The sequence below is a fragment of the Chiloscyllium plagiosum genome, unplaced genomic scaffold (assembly GCF_037043375.1).
Source record: "Chiloscyllium plagiosum isolate Xiang-an unplaced genomic scaffold, Cpla_swu_hap1 HiC_scaffold_21, whole genome shotgun sequence".
Lineage (NCBI taxonomy): Eukaryota > Metazoa > Chordata > Chondrichthyes > Orectolobiformes > Hemiscylliidae > Chiloscyllium > Chiloscyllium plagiosum.
In genome coordinates this window covers 76,810,243-76,830,374 of record NW_028270159.1, presented here as the reverse complement: position 1 = coordinate 76,830,374, position 20,132 = coordinate 76,810,243, and positions in this window count along the sequence as shown.

Sequence of the window (20,132 nt, the reverse complement as noted above, 5' to 3'; positions counted from 1 at the left end):
TGTCTTCTGTTTCTTTCCCTGAACCTATTATCTTCCCTTCTCCCTGCCCATGTGACTGTTTGTTTCCTTGTTTTGTTTCCTTTCTCTCTTTGACTGACTGTCCATCTGTTTCCCTCGCTGTGTTATTTCTCTCCTTCCCTTTGTTTCTATCTCTTTCTCCTTCGTTGTGATTGTGATAGCTCCTCTATTCGTTTGAAGCAGGTGATGGCTCATTGGTTCGATGTTGGCAATACAATACACTCAACAAGGCTTGGGTATAGAGGACATAATTTAAAATTATCAGTAAAATTTCAATTGTTGTCAAAACAGCAACAAGAACGTAGGTATCCATTTAACAGCCAATTGCTCCATCGAACTATTTTGAAACCGCCCGTCTCCCAGTGCTCTGTATACTGGCAACTCAAAGCACTCTATTCGGGTGCATAATGACCTCACATGGTAATTGCTCTGCCAAGACCACAAGAAACTACAGACGTTTGTGTGCATAGTCCAGACCGTCATGGAAGACAACCTTCCATCCATTTGTACTTGTCATTGTCGCAGAAAGGTTGGCAACATCAAAGATCTCCCTCCCAAAATGGTAATGATCTCCTACAACCTCTTCCAACAGGGAGGAGACACAGAGGCTTGAAAACCTGGACCAGCATGCTCAGGAACACTTCTTTCCCTACCATTATTAGACTGACAAATTGACATCTCTCACTTTTCAAATAATATTAATCTTGCTAATGATCTTACTTTATACACCTCCTGTGAAGCTGTAAACTTGTATGCCTCACTCTGACCAAGGACCCTGTGATCTCTGTTTTCTTATTTAGGGTCATGTGCCTGCACTGCAATAAAAACATACCTTTCCATAGTACATTTGACTAAAATAAACGAAACCAAATCAGATCAAACACGTGGACTGCAGTGGCTCAAGGTCTTCTCAAGGACAACTGAAAAATGAACTCATGTTGCCCCAGAGATACCTACATCTAATTAATGAATATAAGAAAATGACCACACTTAGGGAGGACAGACCGAGGGAATCAAATCGCTTTAAACATGATCTTAGATATATACAGTTTTCCCTCACTATTTGTCGGTAGAGTGTTCCTACAAAACCGTTCACAAGCGGACATGGTGTAAAGTGCAGTAGCACTGATTTATATGGGAAAGGTTTCGGCTTTCTTTGTAAAAGTGAAAATCCTTTTCGGATTTCTTTTGGTTAGTGAAACAATGTCATAATGTAAGTCAGTCGGAAAGACAAGTGGCAAAAAGCGAACTTTTAAATAGCGGGGGATACCTGTATTTACAAGGGCATTTACAAGGGAAGATGGGAAAGGCGAAAAATAAATGAGGTGAATCTCACATTTTATTTCCAGCCCAGCTGATCATCATTCTCCATGTTTACTCTGTTTCTTCTTTACCTCTCTTTCTCTATTGATTCCTCCTCCCCTTCAAAGCAGACTTCACTGTCAACGGTATTAATCACACTCCTTTCCAGCTGCTTTCAGTTCAGGAACGTTTCCCAGCACTTTCTGTTGGTTTCTTTGCATTTCTTTTTATAATTTCAGATTTTCAGCTACTTCCTTTATTTGATTTCACCTTCAGTTTTGTTAATTCGTGGGATGTTGGCATCTCTGCCAAGGGCAGCATTTGGTTACCATCACTAATTGCTCTGATTATGATGCCATTCCACAAGCCAATATAAAGTTAAACACATTGTCATGGGTCTCAAGTCACAATTAACCCAGACCGGGTAATAACTTTAGATTTCTTCACCGAACGTGATCAGTGAAAGATGAAGGTTTTCAGAAAAATGTTGATTTGACGTTTGGTTTTTGTGAAATTCACTTTTATTCCAATTCTTATCATTTTTATTTAAGTTCTGTCATCAGCTGTAGTGGACTTGAAACAAATCACTTGAAACAATAAATTTCGTTTAATTGCATCCAGCGACATTCCTACATTCATACAAATGTCCTAATCATGAAGTAACGTCCGAGACAAGAGCAATTTTGTGATTGAAATATTTGTAATTGGAAAAGTGGTCAGAAGAGAGCTTGAAACATTAAGTCTGTATTTTACCAACGTGCAGCCAATGGCTTGTTCATCAACAATACTGACACAGACATGAAGATTGGGGATATTAGGAGCTGGGAGTGGACAGGTTTGGTGACAGAGAGAACACGAGGCATAAATCAGTTCAGGGCAAAAAGAGATCTCGAGGTTGTGCACAGCTTTGTTTGCAGATGTTTGTGAGGGAGTGATCTGCAATTCATGGGTAATGAATGGAGACTACAATTGAAACTGAAGGCAATAGTTTCTTTCTCTGACAAATATAGATAACGAAATTGCAACGAAGTTCAAACTTGTTTATGGGATTAATGAATGGACAAAGGTAGAGAACACCAACAATAGCGAGAATTGGTTAGCAGCACACCCTCCACCCCGCCCAGAATAATCATCAGCACTGCTGATATCCGACATGATAGAAATCCCCAAGAGAGGGAAATCTTGAAAAGTCTCAAGGAAAACCTCCTCTCCATTGTTGTAATGTTCCAGTCCGCTATTCTCCGATTCAGATCTATGCAGCCGTAGATCTCTGTTACTGTTGGAGCTGATGCATCTGTTACTACAGTGGGATAGCGCATTTGAATGAAGCCTCTTACTAATAGGAGAGGGAAACCTCCAGTGACACAGTTGCATTGCATAGAGACTGACATCAATCACAGTCTGAGCAAACAGTCCCAGCTTTCAATACAGCACATTCAGTTCACAATATATCTGGACTGGACTACATGTTGACATTGCTTCCTACTGGTCACATCTCCCATAATTAATTGCTCTACTGAAGTCAGTTGTGAGGGAGAATAAAAATATTTTCTTTTCGTAGGCTACATGATTCTGGTCTATTGTCCGTTTACTATGCTTTAACCATCTCGCCAAAAATCTTTCCATCCCCCCCACCCCCCACAATCAGGATGTTGTTACTGTGCTGATCTCTCCTCCACGGGAACAAACGCGAGCGAACAGACTGTCATTGGGCATAGCCGCCCTGAGCATAGACAGGAAGTGTGGACTTCTCTGAATGTTCCTCTCACTGCTCGAGTAAGACAACTTTGGAACTTCCATAGGGAATATGCTTCAGTAATTTATTTATATAAATTGACAGAGTTCTAAATGCAGTTTTATTTGCTGTAAACTGTATTTTTTACACATTTTTCCCTCAGTCCAAAACTTAAAGTGATAATTACAATGAACGTATTCATTAAGACTTATGAATTAATGAGTCAGGTTCGAATGAACTTGATATTGGCTGGGAGGTAGGCGGAATGGGAGCAGTGCCTGTGGAGACTGCACGGGGAGTGCAATGATGGTCCCCAGTCATCACCCCTCTTTCTGACAGACAGAATTAAATCTAATGCATAACAAGGAAACAATCAATATTTGGGAGGTGCAATGCTAAATGATAATGTGAACTAAAAGGATAATATTAAATGTGATAAATTGAACTATATTGTATATACACACCATTTAATCATTGGGAATACAGATTGAATAAGATCACCGGACCTGAAACATTAACTTTGATTTCTCTTCACAGATACTGCCAGACCTGCTGAGCTTGCCCTCTAAGTTCTGTTTATCGTTTTGTTTGAGATTGATCATATTGTTCATATCTGGCAGGATACTTAAAATTAAAAGCAGACAATAATAACAAAATGTGTAGTGTAATGGGGGCAATACAGGAGACTAACAGTAGAGATATAGTCATTCCAAGCTGGAAGAGACAATGGGCTGAATTTACACCACTGTTACTGAAAATAATTCTGTGATATGTAATCAAAGCCTTTGGAGAGGGGGTAGACAAGCTAGTTCAACGAAGGTCACAGAGTGATCCACCATCAATAATCTATTCCTATTATCTCATGAAATTTCAGCTGCTTCTAAAATGTCTTTTGAAACAAAGTGGACTTCCTGAGATTTAAAGGATAATCAGAAAAAATATTCTTTTTTTTTTCCTTTGAATCTTAAAGAAGAAACAGATTTCGGCCGTAACACAGGTGTCACAGACAGACCAACTATAATAGGAACAGGAAAGGACTACATTGTCCACATATAACCAAATTCAGCATGTAACCCTGTCAAGAAACATGAAATAGAGTGATATAGAAACATGAAACACAAATAAAAAATGATGGAGAACCGCAACAGATGAGGAAGTATCTGCAGAGAGAAACAAAGTTAACATATCGAATATGATGTGACACTGTTCTGAAAAAAGTCATATTGAAATCAAAGGTAATTCTGCGTATCTCTGCTCAGAGGTTGCCAGACCTGCTGAGTTTCCCTCAATCGATTACTTTTTCTTTCTGAACTGTGACAATTGACTGATGTGAACGATATAATCAAAGCTGCTATCTCAGTTGAATCTCGAGTATTTTTTTATGGACATTAAATGAGAAAATACCACGTTCCTATGTTTGACAGAGCTCTAAATATCCATGACGTATTGCATTGTGAGACAAAACCAACGTGAGACGTTGTTGGAACAAATACCGAAGTTGCTGCAAAAGGTGTGCAGCATCTGCACAGAGAAATCAGAATTAACGTTTCTAGTTCAGTGGCCTTTCCTCAGAAAGGATGATAGCCCTGAAAATGTTGATTAATATACAGCAGAGGCTGAATAGCTGTTAATGAAGACTGTTAGTAGCTAACAATAGGGGTTGAGTAATGGAAGGTCACGTGAGAACTAGGCCTGGTGTATAGGTATGGGGCATTGAGGAGTTCAGTCCTTAAAATTATTGAACAATATTTTGGGTCTGAAGGGCTGCAGGGTCCAACCGCGGAAAATGAGGTGTTGTTCTTCCAGCTTGCGTTGAAATGTCCTGGAAGTGGTAACCTCGTGAGAGGGAGATTATCGTCAGAGACTTGCACTGGAGGGGACACCAATATCTTGGCGGCCAGTTTTGCTAGCGTTACAAGGGAGTGTTTAAAATAGATTGGCAGGGGGTGGTATCCCCAAGAGCAGGGAGGCAAGTGCGAGGCTGGAAAGAGATACAGTAATCAGAAATTAGTAAGATTAGGCTGGAAAACGACAGAGAGCAAGTACTGCCTTTTGGATTAAATTGCATCTATTTCAATGCAAGAAGGCCTACAGGTAAAGTCGATGAACCCAGGGCTTGAATACGTAGGTGGAAATGATATATTGTAGCCAGTACAAAAACATGGCTAACTGATGGATAGGAGTGACAGCTTAATGTACCAGGGTAAATGTGTTTCAAACAAGACAGAGATGGCTGAAGAGGGAGAGGGGAGTTGCATTTCTGATTAAGGGGAGTACAACAGCAGTAATTAGAGATAAAATAACTGATGGATCACCCAATGAGGCTTTGTGGGTGGAGGTAAGGAATAGGAAGGGGATGGTGACGTGATTGGGGTTGCGCTATACGCCCCCAAATAGTCAATAGGAATGAGAGTAACAAATATGCAGGGAGAGAGGGGAGACCTGCAGGAGCAATAGGGTTATCATAATAGGGGATCAAGGGAATCCCTAGAGATATATAAGAGATACAGGAGTTCATGGAAGAAGGAAATCAGTAGGGTGAAAAGGGGGGCAAGAAAGAGCCTTGGCTGAGAAGATTAGAATGAATCCAAAAAGGTACATTAAATATACTAAAAGAAAAAGCAATAGCTGCAGTGAAAATAGGATCCCTCGAAGATCAGAGTGGACAAGTACGTGTCAAACCATAAGAGATTGGTGAAGTCCTTAATGAATATTTCTACACTATGTTTACCGTGGAGAAATACATGAATACTTGGGAACTTGTGGAAGTTAGTAGTAATATCTCAGGGACAAGCAATACCATAGCAGAGAAGATTTTGGACGCAATTTCTCTTTCATGCGCAATTCATTATAGAACTCGATTCTCTGATGTGTCAAAATCCATTGACACCCCTCGCACCCCCCACACATTTCAGTGATGTCGCCTCCCCTAGCTGTCTGGTCCCAACCGTCACTGAGAGAAGGAAACACTCCCCACACATATACCTTGGCCAATTGACATGAACAAAAAATGTGAACACACCGTCAGAGTGATTGGCCCTGTTATCATGGCAGTATTTGGCTGAGCAAGGTGTCAAGGAGACTGAACAAAATGGAACTTGATGGAAATCAGTTGTAAACTCCCCACTGGTTGGATCATTCAGAACATAATGTGGCTGGTGGACATCAATCCTCTCAGTCCCTGGATATCTCTGTGGACAATCGCTGGGTAGCTTCTTCGGCACAAACATCTTCAGATGCTTCATCAATGTCTTTCCCTCTGTCATACGATCAGAGGTGGGGATGTTCTGTGAAGAGTATATAATGTTCAGAAGAATGAGTCACCTCCTCGGGTATTAAAGTATCAAATCTGGACACCATTCAAGCTTGTGCTGTTAATGTATAGGTAACATTAATCAAAAACACTGCTGGGCACTAAACATTTCCACGGTTAAAAAGAAGGAACCCCTTCAGCAACTCTAGCTGGTTTCATAGTAATATAAGAAAGCCATTCAGTCCATCAAAACTCTTGGATGAAAACTGGTGCAACGCATTCCCTCTCTCCTGCCTATTCCTCAAGAAGACAATTTAAAAAATACAGCAGCAATTGGAATCCAAAATATACACGCAGGAGGCTGGAAGAACAGAATGAGCAGTCAACGCCTAGGATGTAACCTTTCGTCAGGATTGTGGTTAGGAGTAAGGGGGTCTATTGAATAAAGGGCGGGTGAGGGAGGAGGAAGCAGAGTGGCGAGATGGGCAAAAGTGAACATAGATAAAGGGTATCTGCTGGTTGGTAATGGGAGGACTGAATTCAGTTGGTAGATGAATCAAGTGTTGATCAGAGGAAGGCAAGGAGGGGAAGGTCTGGGAAGCAATACGTAGAATTAGAAGGGAGGTTATTTGAAATTGGAGATTTCAACTCAATGTGGACGGCACGGTGGCACAGTGGTAAGCACTGCTGCCGCACACCAATAGAGACTCGGGTTCAATTCCCACCTCAGGCGACTCTCTGTGTGGAGTTTGCACATTCTCCCCGTTTCTGCGTGGGTGCGCTCCGGTTTCCTCCCACAATCCAAAAATGTGCAGGTTAGGTGAAGTGGCCATGCTCAATTGCCCGTAGTATTAGGTGAAGGGGTAAATGTAGGGGAATGGGTTTGGGTGGGTTACGCTTCGGCGGGTCGATGTGGACTTGTTGGGCCGAAGGCCTGTTTCCACACTGTAAGTAATCTAATCTAATCAATGTTGAGCCCCCGCGGTGTAGGCTGCACAGTTGACATATGAGGACTTGTTCCTTCAATTTATGGTTTGGTTCATTGTGGCAATGGAGGAGGCCAAGGATGGCCATGTTAGAAAGGGATTGGTGGGGGGGAGAATTGAAGTACGAAGCGATTGGGAGGTCAGGTCATCCCTTAGAAGCCTGACTGCAATACTCAGAAAATCATTCACTTCATTTACATTTGGTCTTCCTGATACAGTGAAGACCACATCGGGTGCACCAGATGCACTAAACTAGGTTTGGATCCCACCACCTGGCACATCTCCCACAAGACTGTCCCCTTCGTTATCGTGCCACACTCCCCACCAATCTACCCCATAATCCCCAGGTACCCTCTCCTGCAACCGCAAAAGATGCATCACTTGCTGGCACGCCACCTCCTCCACCTCCTTATAGGGCTTCAATCAGTACTTGCAGGTCAGATAGAGGTTCACCTGCCTCTCTGGCAACCGAGTTTACTGCATCAGATGCCCCCGATGTGGTCTTTTCTACACTGGGGAGACCGAACATAAACTAAGGGCACATTTCACCGAGCATCACAGCCGGGCCTGCAGGGGCCAACCTGACGTCCCAGTCACCGCCCATTTGAATTCCCCTTCCCACTCCCTTTCCGACATAACCACCCCTGGCCTTCTCTGTTGCCTTGGTGAGGCAGACCGCAAAATGGAGGTACAACAGCTCATCTGCCTGGCAAGCCTACCACCTGGAAGATGTAACATTGAATTCTCCAATTTGAAATAACCTTACTACCCATACCCTTACTCCATTTTCTGCCCATACACCTCCCTTCCATTCCAACTAACGACTCCGCCTTCCAGCTCCCAAGTGGATTCATCCCTCCCATCGCCCAACCAGGTTGCATCCACCACTTGTGTCCACGTATCCGTACCTCACCATCCCGCTGCTCTCCCCAAGCCAACCACTCCCTTCCCTCGATATCTGCAGATCCCACTACCTCCCACTCCCAGTCCTGAAGAATTGTTATACCTTAAATTTTGTCTTTCATACCTCATGATGCTGCTTGGCGAGCTGTGCGCTTCCCGCCTCCTGTTTGTCTCCTATAACTCAGGAAGATAGCGTCGAGTCAGCACAACATGCTGGTAGGCAGGAACCATGGGTTGCCCTTGAAGTTCTTGAACCTCTGCCCTCGGGCCAGGAGTAAGACAGTTAGTCCCTAGAGATACTGACTCGTGAGCAGATGAGGCCATTCAGTCCCTCCTCACTGTGCACTGAAATACGAGGATGTCGTTGATCCTGAAACACGTCAAACCAATGAGGCATAGACTGCAAAGACAGACTGCTCCATGTTTTTCCTTTTGGCTCCATTGCTGTTGTGTTAAGTTAACATGATATGCTGACCATGAGGAGGGAAAGTGCCAAGGAGGCATCTTCCATCTTCGAGATATTATGGACTAGGCTCGACCACTCAGAGCATTCTTAAGCAGGCAGCCCAGAGCATAACATTGACATTTGTGCCGGTAAGTGTACAATGAAAATTACCCAGAGTACTTTAACTAGGTTGACTACCAGATTTTAAAACAGACAAAACTTTATTTAGAAAATTACACAATGAAACACAAACAGAATTCAACCTATTCAGCTAGACTTAATTATGCTATTCCAAATATACACAACTGTCCCAATAAGCAAACTCCCAAAATAAGCAGTATAAATGGAACACATGCTTCCAGGCTTGAAGGTCAGAAAATAGAAACAGTTTCCACATAGTTCCCTGTTGAACTTCCCAGTTCCAGACTCTGCTGAAAACTGCTCAGTTCAGATCAGCTAATTCAGCTAAAAGAGCTCACCACTCCCTCGTTCATTATACAGGTCACTTATAAAGCACGACCACTTTGGCCTGAAGTCTCATCTGTTTACATTTTCTGGTAATTGTCCCTCAGGAGTGCATATCTCCTCCTTCCTTAGCATTGCAGACTGAGAAGATCCTGTGCCCCTTAATATTAGAACCTCCTTACCAAATACTCCTGGCCTGTGTGAATATACTTTACCCTTGCATGTATATTTGTTAAGCAGACCTGGCACGTCTTCCTTGATCAACTTTTCATCATCCTGTATACACACTGAGGCAGTTGTCCAACTTCCCTTATGTTTTTTGTGACTTTCCAACAAAACTCCCAGGCTTGGCTAGTTTTTCTACATCTGGTTTTCTCCTCGCCGACCAACACTGTGATTTTGTGTCGTCCACTTTATTACAAGGAAAACACCGGAGCCTTTGAACTGCTTTGTCCCCATCAAGGGTTTCTTTATTGACCCTGTGGTAAATTATCCTAATGATCTTCACTGTGATCTGCTTTTCCCTTTCCACGTGAGGATATCTCTTTGCATTCATCTTGGACTGAAATCGACTCTGGAAGCCAAGCCGAGTTTATGGACCAGTTCATAATCATCAGCCACGTCAGCTGCGAACCTTGATGTTATCACTCTCTGCTCTTCCATAGGAGTTCGCATTACATCAGGCATTGAATCTTTGAAATCATCCAAAATGCTTTCCTCTCTTAGGGCATCATAGGTTTGCTTGATTTTTAAAGCTCTTATCCATCTCTCGAAATTACTCTGTTTCATCCATTCAAACTCAACCTAGGCTTTACCAGGAACCCTCCTTAGATTCCTGAAAGGTTGCCTATAACCTTTTGGTACAAGTTCAGTTAAAATGGCCTTTTTTCACCTCCTCATACTCCCCAGATACCTCCTCTGATCGAGATGCAAATACCTCACTAGCTCTACCTTCAAGTTTCGTTTAGATCATTAAACCCCCATTGACTCTGGCCACTGCATTTGTTTAGCCACCTTGTCAAATGATTTGAAAAAGACTTCCACATCCTTCTCTTCAGATTTAGGCACTGCTTGAACATACTTAAACAGCTTCTCACTAGGCTTCTGACTACCAGTGTCTTGCTCATCCTCACTCTCTTATTGTCTAAGTATCTCAGCCTTTAACTCTAGCCTTTTACGTTGACTTTCCATTTAAGTGTTAGTTTTTTTTGCTGTCCAAAAGCTCTGTCTTTCTTTCTCCTCTCCTGCTATCTCTTTTTGTCTCTCTTCTGCTGTCCTCTTTTTTCTTTGTTCTGCTGCTGTCTCTTCCCCCCCCCCCTTCTGCTTTTAACCGTAATTCAAACTGTTTCATTTCTGCTGTCCATTCCTTTTTCCTCGCCGCTAACTCATGCTGCTTCATTTGCAATTGAATTCTTGCTAGCTCTGTAGATTCTTCAGCAAGTTTAATTGATTATCTCCTGCTGTAATTATCTCTCTTTTCCTCACACAAGCAGTCAGTTTCAATTCCAGCTTCGCTGCTAATTCTTACAACTTTGTCTCATTCACCTATTGTAAAACTTCCAAAGTCACTGCGCCCATATCCAGAAAACTTTTGGCGAGTGAAAGAACTATGCCAAGCTTTGTCTTCTCAACGAAACCAATACCCGAAATAAAGACACTAGCACCTACCACTCGCTGTTTAAAATACCGCAAAGAGCCCCCAATATGTTATGGAGTCGACTAGACCACTTAAAACATTCTTAAGCAGACAGCTAAGAGCATAACTTTGCGACTTGTTTTGGTAAGTTTCAATGAAAATTACCCTGAGTAAGATAGCTAGGTTGTGTACTAGATTTTAAAACAGACAAAACCTTTATATTCACAAACTTATACAATGAAACACAAAGAACAGAATAAAGAGCCCCGACAAAATTCAACCGAACCAGCTAGACATAATAATACTGTTCAGAATACACACAACAGTCCAAATAAGCAAATTCCCTTTAAAACCCAGTAGAAATGGAAGACATGCTTGCAGTTTGAAGTTGAAGAGCAGAAAAGAGAGAGGGTTTCCACACAGCTCCCTGTTGAACTTCCCACTCAACACACAACTGAAAACTGCTCAGCACCGCTAGTTCAGCTGAAAGAGCTGACCACTCCTCTTTCGTTATCTCGGTCCCTTCAAAGGCATAACCAATTTGGCCTAAAATCTCTTCTGTTTACATGTAAACAGTAGGCCTCTGGAAATCCTTTTCATCTATGTACCATTCCAGACTGACCGGAGTCAGGTCCTGTTTTATTGCCCCTCTGAAAGAAGACAAGGACACTGTCTCCTTGAGCCAAGCCACACCTTTTACAAAAACAAAGACTAGCTTTGTGCTGGACAAGACAGGGTAGTGTTCTGGATGGAGGTCAGAAGCTGGTGGGAATGGTTAACAGTATCAGAGGTTGACTGCTGACAGATTTGTGAACAACATCACGTTCAATACAGTGGCACACATCAACTGCACTTTGAGACGATGAGAGTTCATTCAGAACCTGGAGCTCTCTCGCAACCAACATGGGGGATCCACAGAGCTACATAAACTATCATAGTTTCAGAGAATCCTACAGCATGGAGACAGGCTCTTCAGCCCAAACTGGTTTATGTTGACCAAAATGTTCATCCATACTCACCACGCTTCCCTGCACCTGGCCCATATACTTCTAAGCCTTTCCTATCTATATATTGCCCAAATGTGAAAACATGCTGTATTTGTTTTGGAAATAATGAATGTTGGTCCATAACGCTCAAGTTTTAATGCAATCAGTTTTTACTCTTTTGTAGCATTACAGATTAAACACTCATTTCCTTCACACTCTCCTCATGGTACCATCACTGCAGGGATTAGTGTGATGTAACTCCTTTAGACTGTCTCTCTGTAGCAAGGAGATCATTCATTATAATGGAGAGAAAATCTGTTCACAGTGACCAAAGTAATGTCTCAATAACACTCTACAACTGCAGGAAGGTGTCTTCAATCTTATACTTTAATCACTTTGCATGAAGGACACACATTTACTGTGCTGATTCCTTACTGCTCCGTATGAATTATGTCAGTGTTGATGACCAAGGACATCCAGCTCCTTCTCACCAAGAGTACTTACTCGCCTTCTCATAAATACAAAATGAGAAGAATGGTATGCTTTGTCAATTCATTTCTTTGCCTTATAGATTAGACTAGATTACTTTACAGTGTGGAAACAGGCCCTTCGGCCCAACAAGTCCACACCGACCCGCTGAAAAGTAACCCACCCAGACCCATTCCCCTACATTTCCCCCTGCACCTAACACTACGGGCAATTTAGCATGGCCAATTCACCTGACCTGCACATTTTTGGACTGTGGGAGGAAACCGGAGCACCCGAAGAAAACCCACGCAGACACGGGGTGAATGTGCAAACTCCAGACAGTCAGTCGCCTGAGGCGGGAATGGAACCCGGATCTCTCGCGGTGTGAGGCAGCAGTGCTAACCACTGTGCCACCGTGCCACCCACTATGAAACAAAGCTTTACTAACGGCAACATGAGTATTGCCAGTGGAGACGATTGCAGATGCTGAGGAGGTGATGGCCGAGTTGTATTGTCTCTGGAATATTAATCCCAAGCTGTATTGTCTCTCGGACCCAGGTGATGACCCAGACCCTGGATTCGAATCCCACCACAGCAAATGTTGGAATTTGAATTCAATAGAATATCAAGAATTAAGAATCAAATAGAACAATGAAAACATTGTCAATTGTCGTACCTGGCACCGTCATTCCCTTCAGGGAAGGAAATCTACCATCTTCACCTTGTCAGGCCTACGTGTGACTCCAGACCCACAGCAATGTGGTTAACACTCAGTTGCAGTTTGAAATGGCCAAGCTAGCCACTCAATTTTATCAATCACTATAAACTCATCAAAGAAATGTAACCAGTCAGAAGTAAGCACTGACTACTCACAGCCCACAGACACTGGTTCATGTTGACCAGTATCAAAACCTTGTCAAGGACAATGAAGAATGGGAATTAAATACTGTCTCTGCATCCATTATTGAATAAAAGTTGATTATCACCCTCAATGAAGATATTCAAAAGGACATAACTCACTATAAACAGTGACTTTGATGGATACCCTACATGGTCAGGATTTTCAGCAATATGGGAACAGGAAAAAAATAAATAAGATGAATCTCGTTTGATTTTATTTCCATACCAGCTGATCATCAACAATCCCTTTGTTTGCTTCTTTCTCTCTCTCTTTTTCTCAATCTGTTCAACACAGTCCTTCTCCCTTTCACAACAGATATCACTGTCACCAACATCAATTACACTATTTCCCAGCTGTGTTCCGTTCTGATGTGTGGCCATTGGACACAAAATGCTAATTCTGTTTCTCTCCCGACCCGAGGCTTCCACATCTGCTCAGTTATTTTGGCACTTGCACTTTATTTTTGTGTCCAATCTCGAGCATCATTCTCTGTTTTATTTAACCTTTAATGTTATTACATGGGATGTCCGGATCACTGACAGGAGCATCATTTGTTGACCTCACTAAATACCCTTTACTGTGAGGTCATTCTTTCAGACATTATACAGCCAAACACATTGCTGTTGGTCTGATGTCAGTCTTCAGCCAGACAAGGTAATAATGCTGGATTTCTTTACCAAAGGAGATCATTGAGATAGATAAACGTATTGATAAAGTGCTGGTGATGTTATGGTTGATATTAGTGAAATTCGCTTTTATTTCCAATTCCTGTCATTTGGATTTACGTTCTGACGTCATCTGTGGTAGTATATGAAACAGTGTCTATCGTGTAATAGCCTGTGCCTCTGAATTACATGGCCAGCAACATTACTATTCTAACTCAGTTTCAGTATCAAGAATTTGCTTTAGAGACCCGAACAAGATTGTAATGGAAATATTTGCAACTGAAAGTGTGCTAAGAAGAGAACTGGAAACATGAAATCTGAATGTTACCAAGGCAGAGATAATGGTTTATTTAGCAACAGCACTGAAGCCAAGGTGGCGATTGGGATATTATGGAGCGGGTAGTGGATATGTTTGGTGGTGGAGAGAATAGCGAGAAATAAAACAATTTCGGGAAAAATGGGAAATCATTATTGTGAACATTCTTGTTCTCAGATGTTTGTGAGAATGGAGGTCGGGGTGTGTGTGGGGGCAGTGGTGGAATTCCGGTGATGAGTGGAGTGTGCAATTGAAACTGAAAACATTAGTTTCTGTATTTGCAAAATATAGATAACAGAAATAGCAATGAAGTTCCCAATGGTTTATGAGATTAATATTTGGATAGAGATGGGGAGACTTACCAGGTACACCAACAGTAGCGAGCACGGGATAGTAACCTGCCTGAATAATCAACAGTACACCTAATATCAACCACGATAATGTTGTCCAAGGCGCGTAGAGATAGTAAAGACCCCAGAATATACTCCTGTCCATTGTTGTAACATTCCAGTCTAATGTTCGCAGATTCTGATCCATTGTTGTAACATTCCAGTCTAATGTTCTCAGATTCTGATCCATTATTGTAAAATTCCTGTCTATGGTTCTCTGATTCAGATCTCTCCTCTCCCTGTCTCTATAGCTGTTGATCACTGTTAGTCTCGGAGTTCATGCATCTGCTGTTGCAATGGAATACACATTGAAAGAATACCCTTACTAATTGGAGAGGGAAATCCTGCAGGGACATAATTAGAATCCATGCAGACTGACATGAATCATAGTCACTGAACCAACAGTTCTAGTTAACCCCTTTAGGTATGGTAACTGGACTGGATTGAATGCTGACATCACTGGCGATTGGTCGCATCTCCCATCATGAATTGTTTTTTATGAAATCAGTTGTGAGGGAGAATGATGGATGCTTTCTTAGTGCAGGCTAGATAATTCTGCTGTGTTGTTTATTTGCAATTCTGTAACCACCTGAACCCCACATCCCTGCCCCCACCTAAACAACATAATCAAGACGTTGTTACGGTGCTGATCTCTTCACCACTAGAACAGGCACCAACCAATAGATATCCAGTGGGCATATTTGTACTCCAATACACAAGAAGTGTGGATTTGCCTGGACATTTCTCTAGTTGCACTAATAAGGCAATTTTGTATCTTCAACACACAATGCGTTTCTGCACTGTTTTATATAAATTCATAAACACATTAATACACTTTATTGGCTTCATTCAGTAAGTCTTACATTTTTGAATTCAATCCAAAGCCAAATGTGACATGTTGTCACAAAGCCATCCCTTTACAAGGTTTTGTTGTCCTTGATTTTCTTTTCCCAGAGACGTTCTAAATGATCCAAGTTTCCAATATGCCTGAATTTTGAATGTTTCACTGGTGCCATTTTGTTTATATCTCACAGATAATTCCTCAGGCAGACGACTTTCAAGTGTTTAAAGTAAAACTATTAAAATGAAGGGCGTGTGGCCAGCTCTCTGGTTGCGCTAGTCAGTTCAGTTCAGGGGTTAGTTGAGTCAGGTTCACTGTTGAAACTGGACGCTATCCCTCTCCTTCTGTCCTTACGATTTTGTAACATGTAAGCGTTTTGAGTCATTTTTACTCTTTATGCTGAGGGGTTTGTTTTTAGGGATTGTTGCATGTACATTGGAACAGCATCCTTCAGTGAGGATAGCCTGTCGGGTTCGGACAGGATGAGTTGTTCGGTATTCTGTTTTCGGTTCATTGTGTTTCATTCCTTAATTTCACAAATACATGCTGTTTGTTTAAAACTCGGCAGTGTGACCAGCTAATTCCCTCATTGAATATGCACTGTACACTTACCTTCAAATATCACAGTTACGGTCTGGGTTACATGCTTATAAATGTTTGAGGGGTCTGGCCTTGTCCTTAACAATGTACAACAACCTTGTTAATTAAAACCTAAGGATTAATGAGTCAGGGATGGAACGAATCTGATATTGGCTGGGAGGCAGAAAGGACTGGAACCAGTGGCTGAGCAGACTTGAGGGGGAGGACAGCAACATCTCCCAGTCAACCCTCACTCTTTCTCACAAATGGAATGAAATGCAATGCAGAGTGAGAGAACAGATGACATTTGGGAGATGGAATGCTGAACGACAATCTCAATAGAAAAGGCAATTTTAAACGTGATGGATGGAATTATAATTTACAGATGAGTATTCAATCATAGGCTATACAGGTTGATAAGATAGTTTATCTCAACAGGATATTCAGAATTAAAAACAGACACATAACAAAATGAGTGGGGTTACAGGGAGTTAAAGCAGAATAAGAGTGGGTATATTGCTCATTTTGAACTGGTCCTGACATGATAGGCTGAGTCACCACCATCTTTGCTGTAATTAACCTGCGAAATGTATTTAAAAGCTTTTAGAGCATGTGGGGACAAGCTTATTAATAAAGGACACAAATGATGTTCTCATCCATACTCTATTCCTGTTGTTTCATAAATGTAGCGATCCCTAATATGTCTTTCAAATCAAAATAAACGTGTTGAGATTCGCGCATTTAAGTGGACCTTGGAAAAAAAGTTATTTTTAGATCTTGAAGAAGAAACAGAGTCCAGTTTAACACGAGTGTCACCGGCACAAGTCACGGGAACAGGAATGGAACATTTTTTTAAATATAACATCAAGACCCATCCAGAAAAACAAAATAATGGAAATCAGACGTACAAGCACAAAATGGTAGAGACGTGCAACAGATAAGGCAGGATATGGAGAGAGAAACAATGTTATCATATTGAGGCTGATATGAACCTGTTCTGAGCAAGTCATATTGGACTCAAAATAGTTGATTTTGTTTCTCTCTGTTCCAATGCTGCCAGAATTGCTGAGTTTATCTCCAAAACTTTCAATTGGTATAATAACAGGCCATAGAGAGTAATGGCGGGTGGTTGCTTTTCAGACTGAGGCATGTGACCAGCACTGTTCCACAGAAGTTCATTCTGGGTTTTCATTGTCCGGTCACTTATATAAAGGATTTGGATGACAATATAAAAAGCATGGTTAGTAAGTTTGCGGATGACACCAAAACTGGTGGCAGTGTGGACAGTGAAGAAGCCTTTTTAAGATTACAAAAGGATCTTGATCAAATGGGTCAATATCCTGCCAAATAGCAGAGAGAGTTCAATCTGGATGATTGTGAGGTGCAGACAATGGGGTGTGTTTGCCGCTGTCTGATGCACTGGGAACGGAATGATTTTATTCCACATCAGCTGTGGTACAACACAAAGATGTCCTCCTTAATATTTAAGAGACCTTGCCCTCTCCCTGGTTACCCTCTTGCTTTTAATGTTTTTGTACAATATCTTTAGTTTATTCTGAACCTTATCTGTCCATGCTATCTCAGTCCCCTTTTTGCTTTCCTCAATTCTCTCTAAGTAATGTCCAACACGCTTTATATAGTTTAAGAGATTCAATTGATTGAAGTTGTCGATATCTAAATTAAGATTCTCTTTTATTCTTGAGTAGAGCCTCAATAACTTTAGTCATCCATTGTTCCTTAATCTTACCAGCCTTACACTTCCTTCCATCAAGAACAAAATGCCTCTCAGTTCTCATAATCATAGTTTGGGAGAAGATTTGTAGCTCGGGTGCTCGTTGTTGTGGTTCTGTTCGCCGAGCTGGAAATTTTTGTTGCAAACGTTTCGTCCCCTGTCTAGGAGACATCGTCAGTGCTTGGGAGCCTCCTGTGAAGCGCTTCTGTGGTGTTTCCTCCGGCATTTATCCTGGCCTGTCCCTGCCACTTCCGGTTGTCAGTTTCAGCTGTCCGCTGTAGTGGCGAGTATATTGGGTCCAGGTCGATGTGTTTGTTGATGGAGTTTGTGGATGAGTGCCATACTTCTAGGAATTCCCTGGCTGTTCTTTGTTTGGCTTGCCCTATAATGGTAGTGTTGTCCCAGTCGAAGTCATGTTGCTTGTCGTCTGCGTGTGTGGCTACTAAGGATAGCTGGTCGTGGCGTTTAGTGGCTAGTTGATGTTCATGGATGCGGATCGTTATCTGTCTTCCTGTTTGTCCTATATAGTGTTTTGTGCAGTCCTTGCATGGGATTTTGTACACTACATCAGTTTTGCTCATGCTGGGTATCGGGTCCTTCGTTCTGGTGAGTTGTTGTCTGAGGGTGGCTGTTGGTTTGTGTGTTGTTATAGTGGTCGCAGTAGTCTGGCTGTCAGTTCTGAAATGCTCCTGATGTATGGTAGTGTGGCTAGTCCTTTGGGTTGCGGCATGTCCTCGTTCCGTTGTCTTTCTCTTAGGCATCTGTTGATGAAATTGCGCGGGTATCCGTTTTTGGCGAATATCTTGTACAGGTGTTCCTCTTCCTCTTTTTGCAGTTCTAGTGTGCTGCAGTGTGTTGTGGCCCTTTTGAATATTGTCTTGATGCAACTTCACCACAAAGGTATACAGGAAAGCCACACACACAGACCAAGTCCTGAAGTATGAAAGCAACCACCCCAACACACACAAAAGAAGTTGCATCAAGATACTATTCAAAAGTGCCACAACACACTGCAGCACACCAGAACTGCAAACAGAGGAAGAGGAACACCTGTATAAGGTATTCGCTAAAAACGGATACCCTCCCAATTTCATCAACAGATGCCTAAGAGAAAGACAACGGAACCAGGACATGCCGCAACCCAAAGGACTAGCCACACTACCATATAACAGGAGCATTTCAGAACTGACAGCCAGACTACTGCGACCACGAAGAATTATAACAGCACACAAACCAACAGCCACCCTCAGACAACAACTCACCAGAACGAAGGACCCGATACCCAGCATGAGCAAAACTAATGTAGTGTACAAAATCCCATGCAAGGACTGCACAAAACACTATATAGGACAGACAGGAAGACAGCTAACGATCCGCATCCATGAACATCAACTAGCCACGAAACGCCACGACCAGCTATCCTTCGTAGCCACACACGCGGACGACAAGCAACATGAATTCGACTGGGACAACACTACCATTATAGGGCAAGCCAAACAAAGAACAGCCAGGGAATTCCTAGAAGTATGGCACTCATCCACAAACTCCATCAACACACACATCGACCTGGACCCAATATACCGGCCACAACAGCGGACAGCTGAAACTGACAACCGGAAGTGGCAGGGACAGGCCAGCATCAATGCCGGAGGAAACACCACAGAAGCGCTTCACAGGAGGCTCCGAAGCACAGAGGATGTCACCGAGACAGGGGACGAAACGTTTGCAACAAAAATTTACAGCGAACAGAATCTCATAATCATACTTTTGAATGCCTTCCACTTGTCACAGGTTCTCTTCACCTGCTAACAGTCTCCTTAAATGAAACTTGGAAGGTCCTTGTCTCAGGTCATTTAACTTTATCGCACTCCAGTTAAAAAAGATAATATTAATGGAAGGCTTATCCTTTTCCATAACCATTCTGAAACGAATAGACTGAGGATCGCAACAGCCATCGTATTCCCACACTTTTACTTCAGTCACTTGCCCTGCTATTGCATAAAATAAGGTCTAGTTTTGTTAATTCTCTAGTAGTAGCAGCCACATATTGAATAAGAAAATTTTCTTGAACACATTGGACAAATTCTTCATCGTCCAAACCTTTAACACAAAGTTAGTAACAGTCAAGGTTTGGAAATTTAAAATCCCCCCATTATTACAATCTTATTAAGTTTACATATATCTGCGATCTCCCTACATCTTTGTTCCTCATTTCTTCCTTACTACTGGGGAGCATACAATACAATTCCATTAACGTGTTCTTTTCTTTCTGACTTTTAAGTTCTACCAATATATTTTCACGGGACGATTTGTCACAAACGAGCATGTAGCACAATCACTTCTAATTGTCCTTCACTTTCTTATCTTTAATTTCTACCCATATATTTTAACTGGACGGGCTTTTTGAAATATCTTCCCCAGTTCGACCAATAATTTATTCCTTAATCAAAATTGCCAGCCCTGCCCACCTACCGCTGTCCCATCCCATGTCTCCTTTTCTATCCTTTCTGTA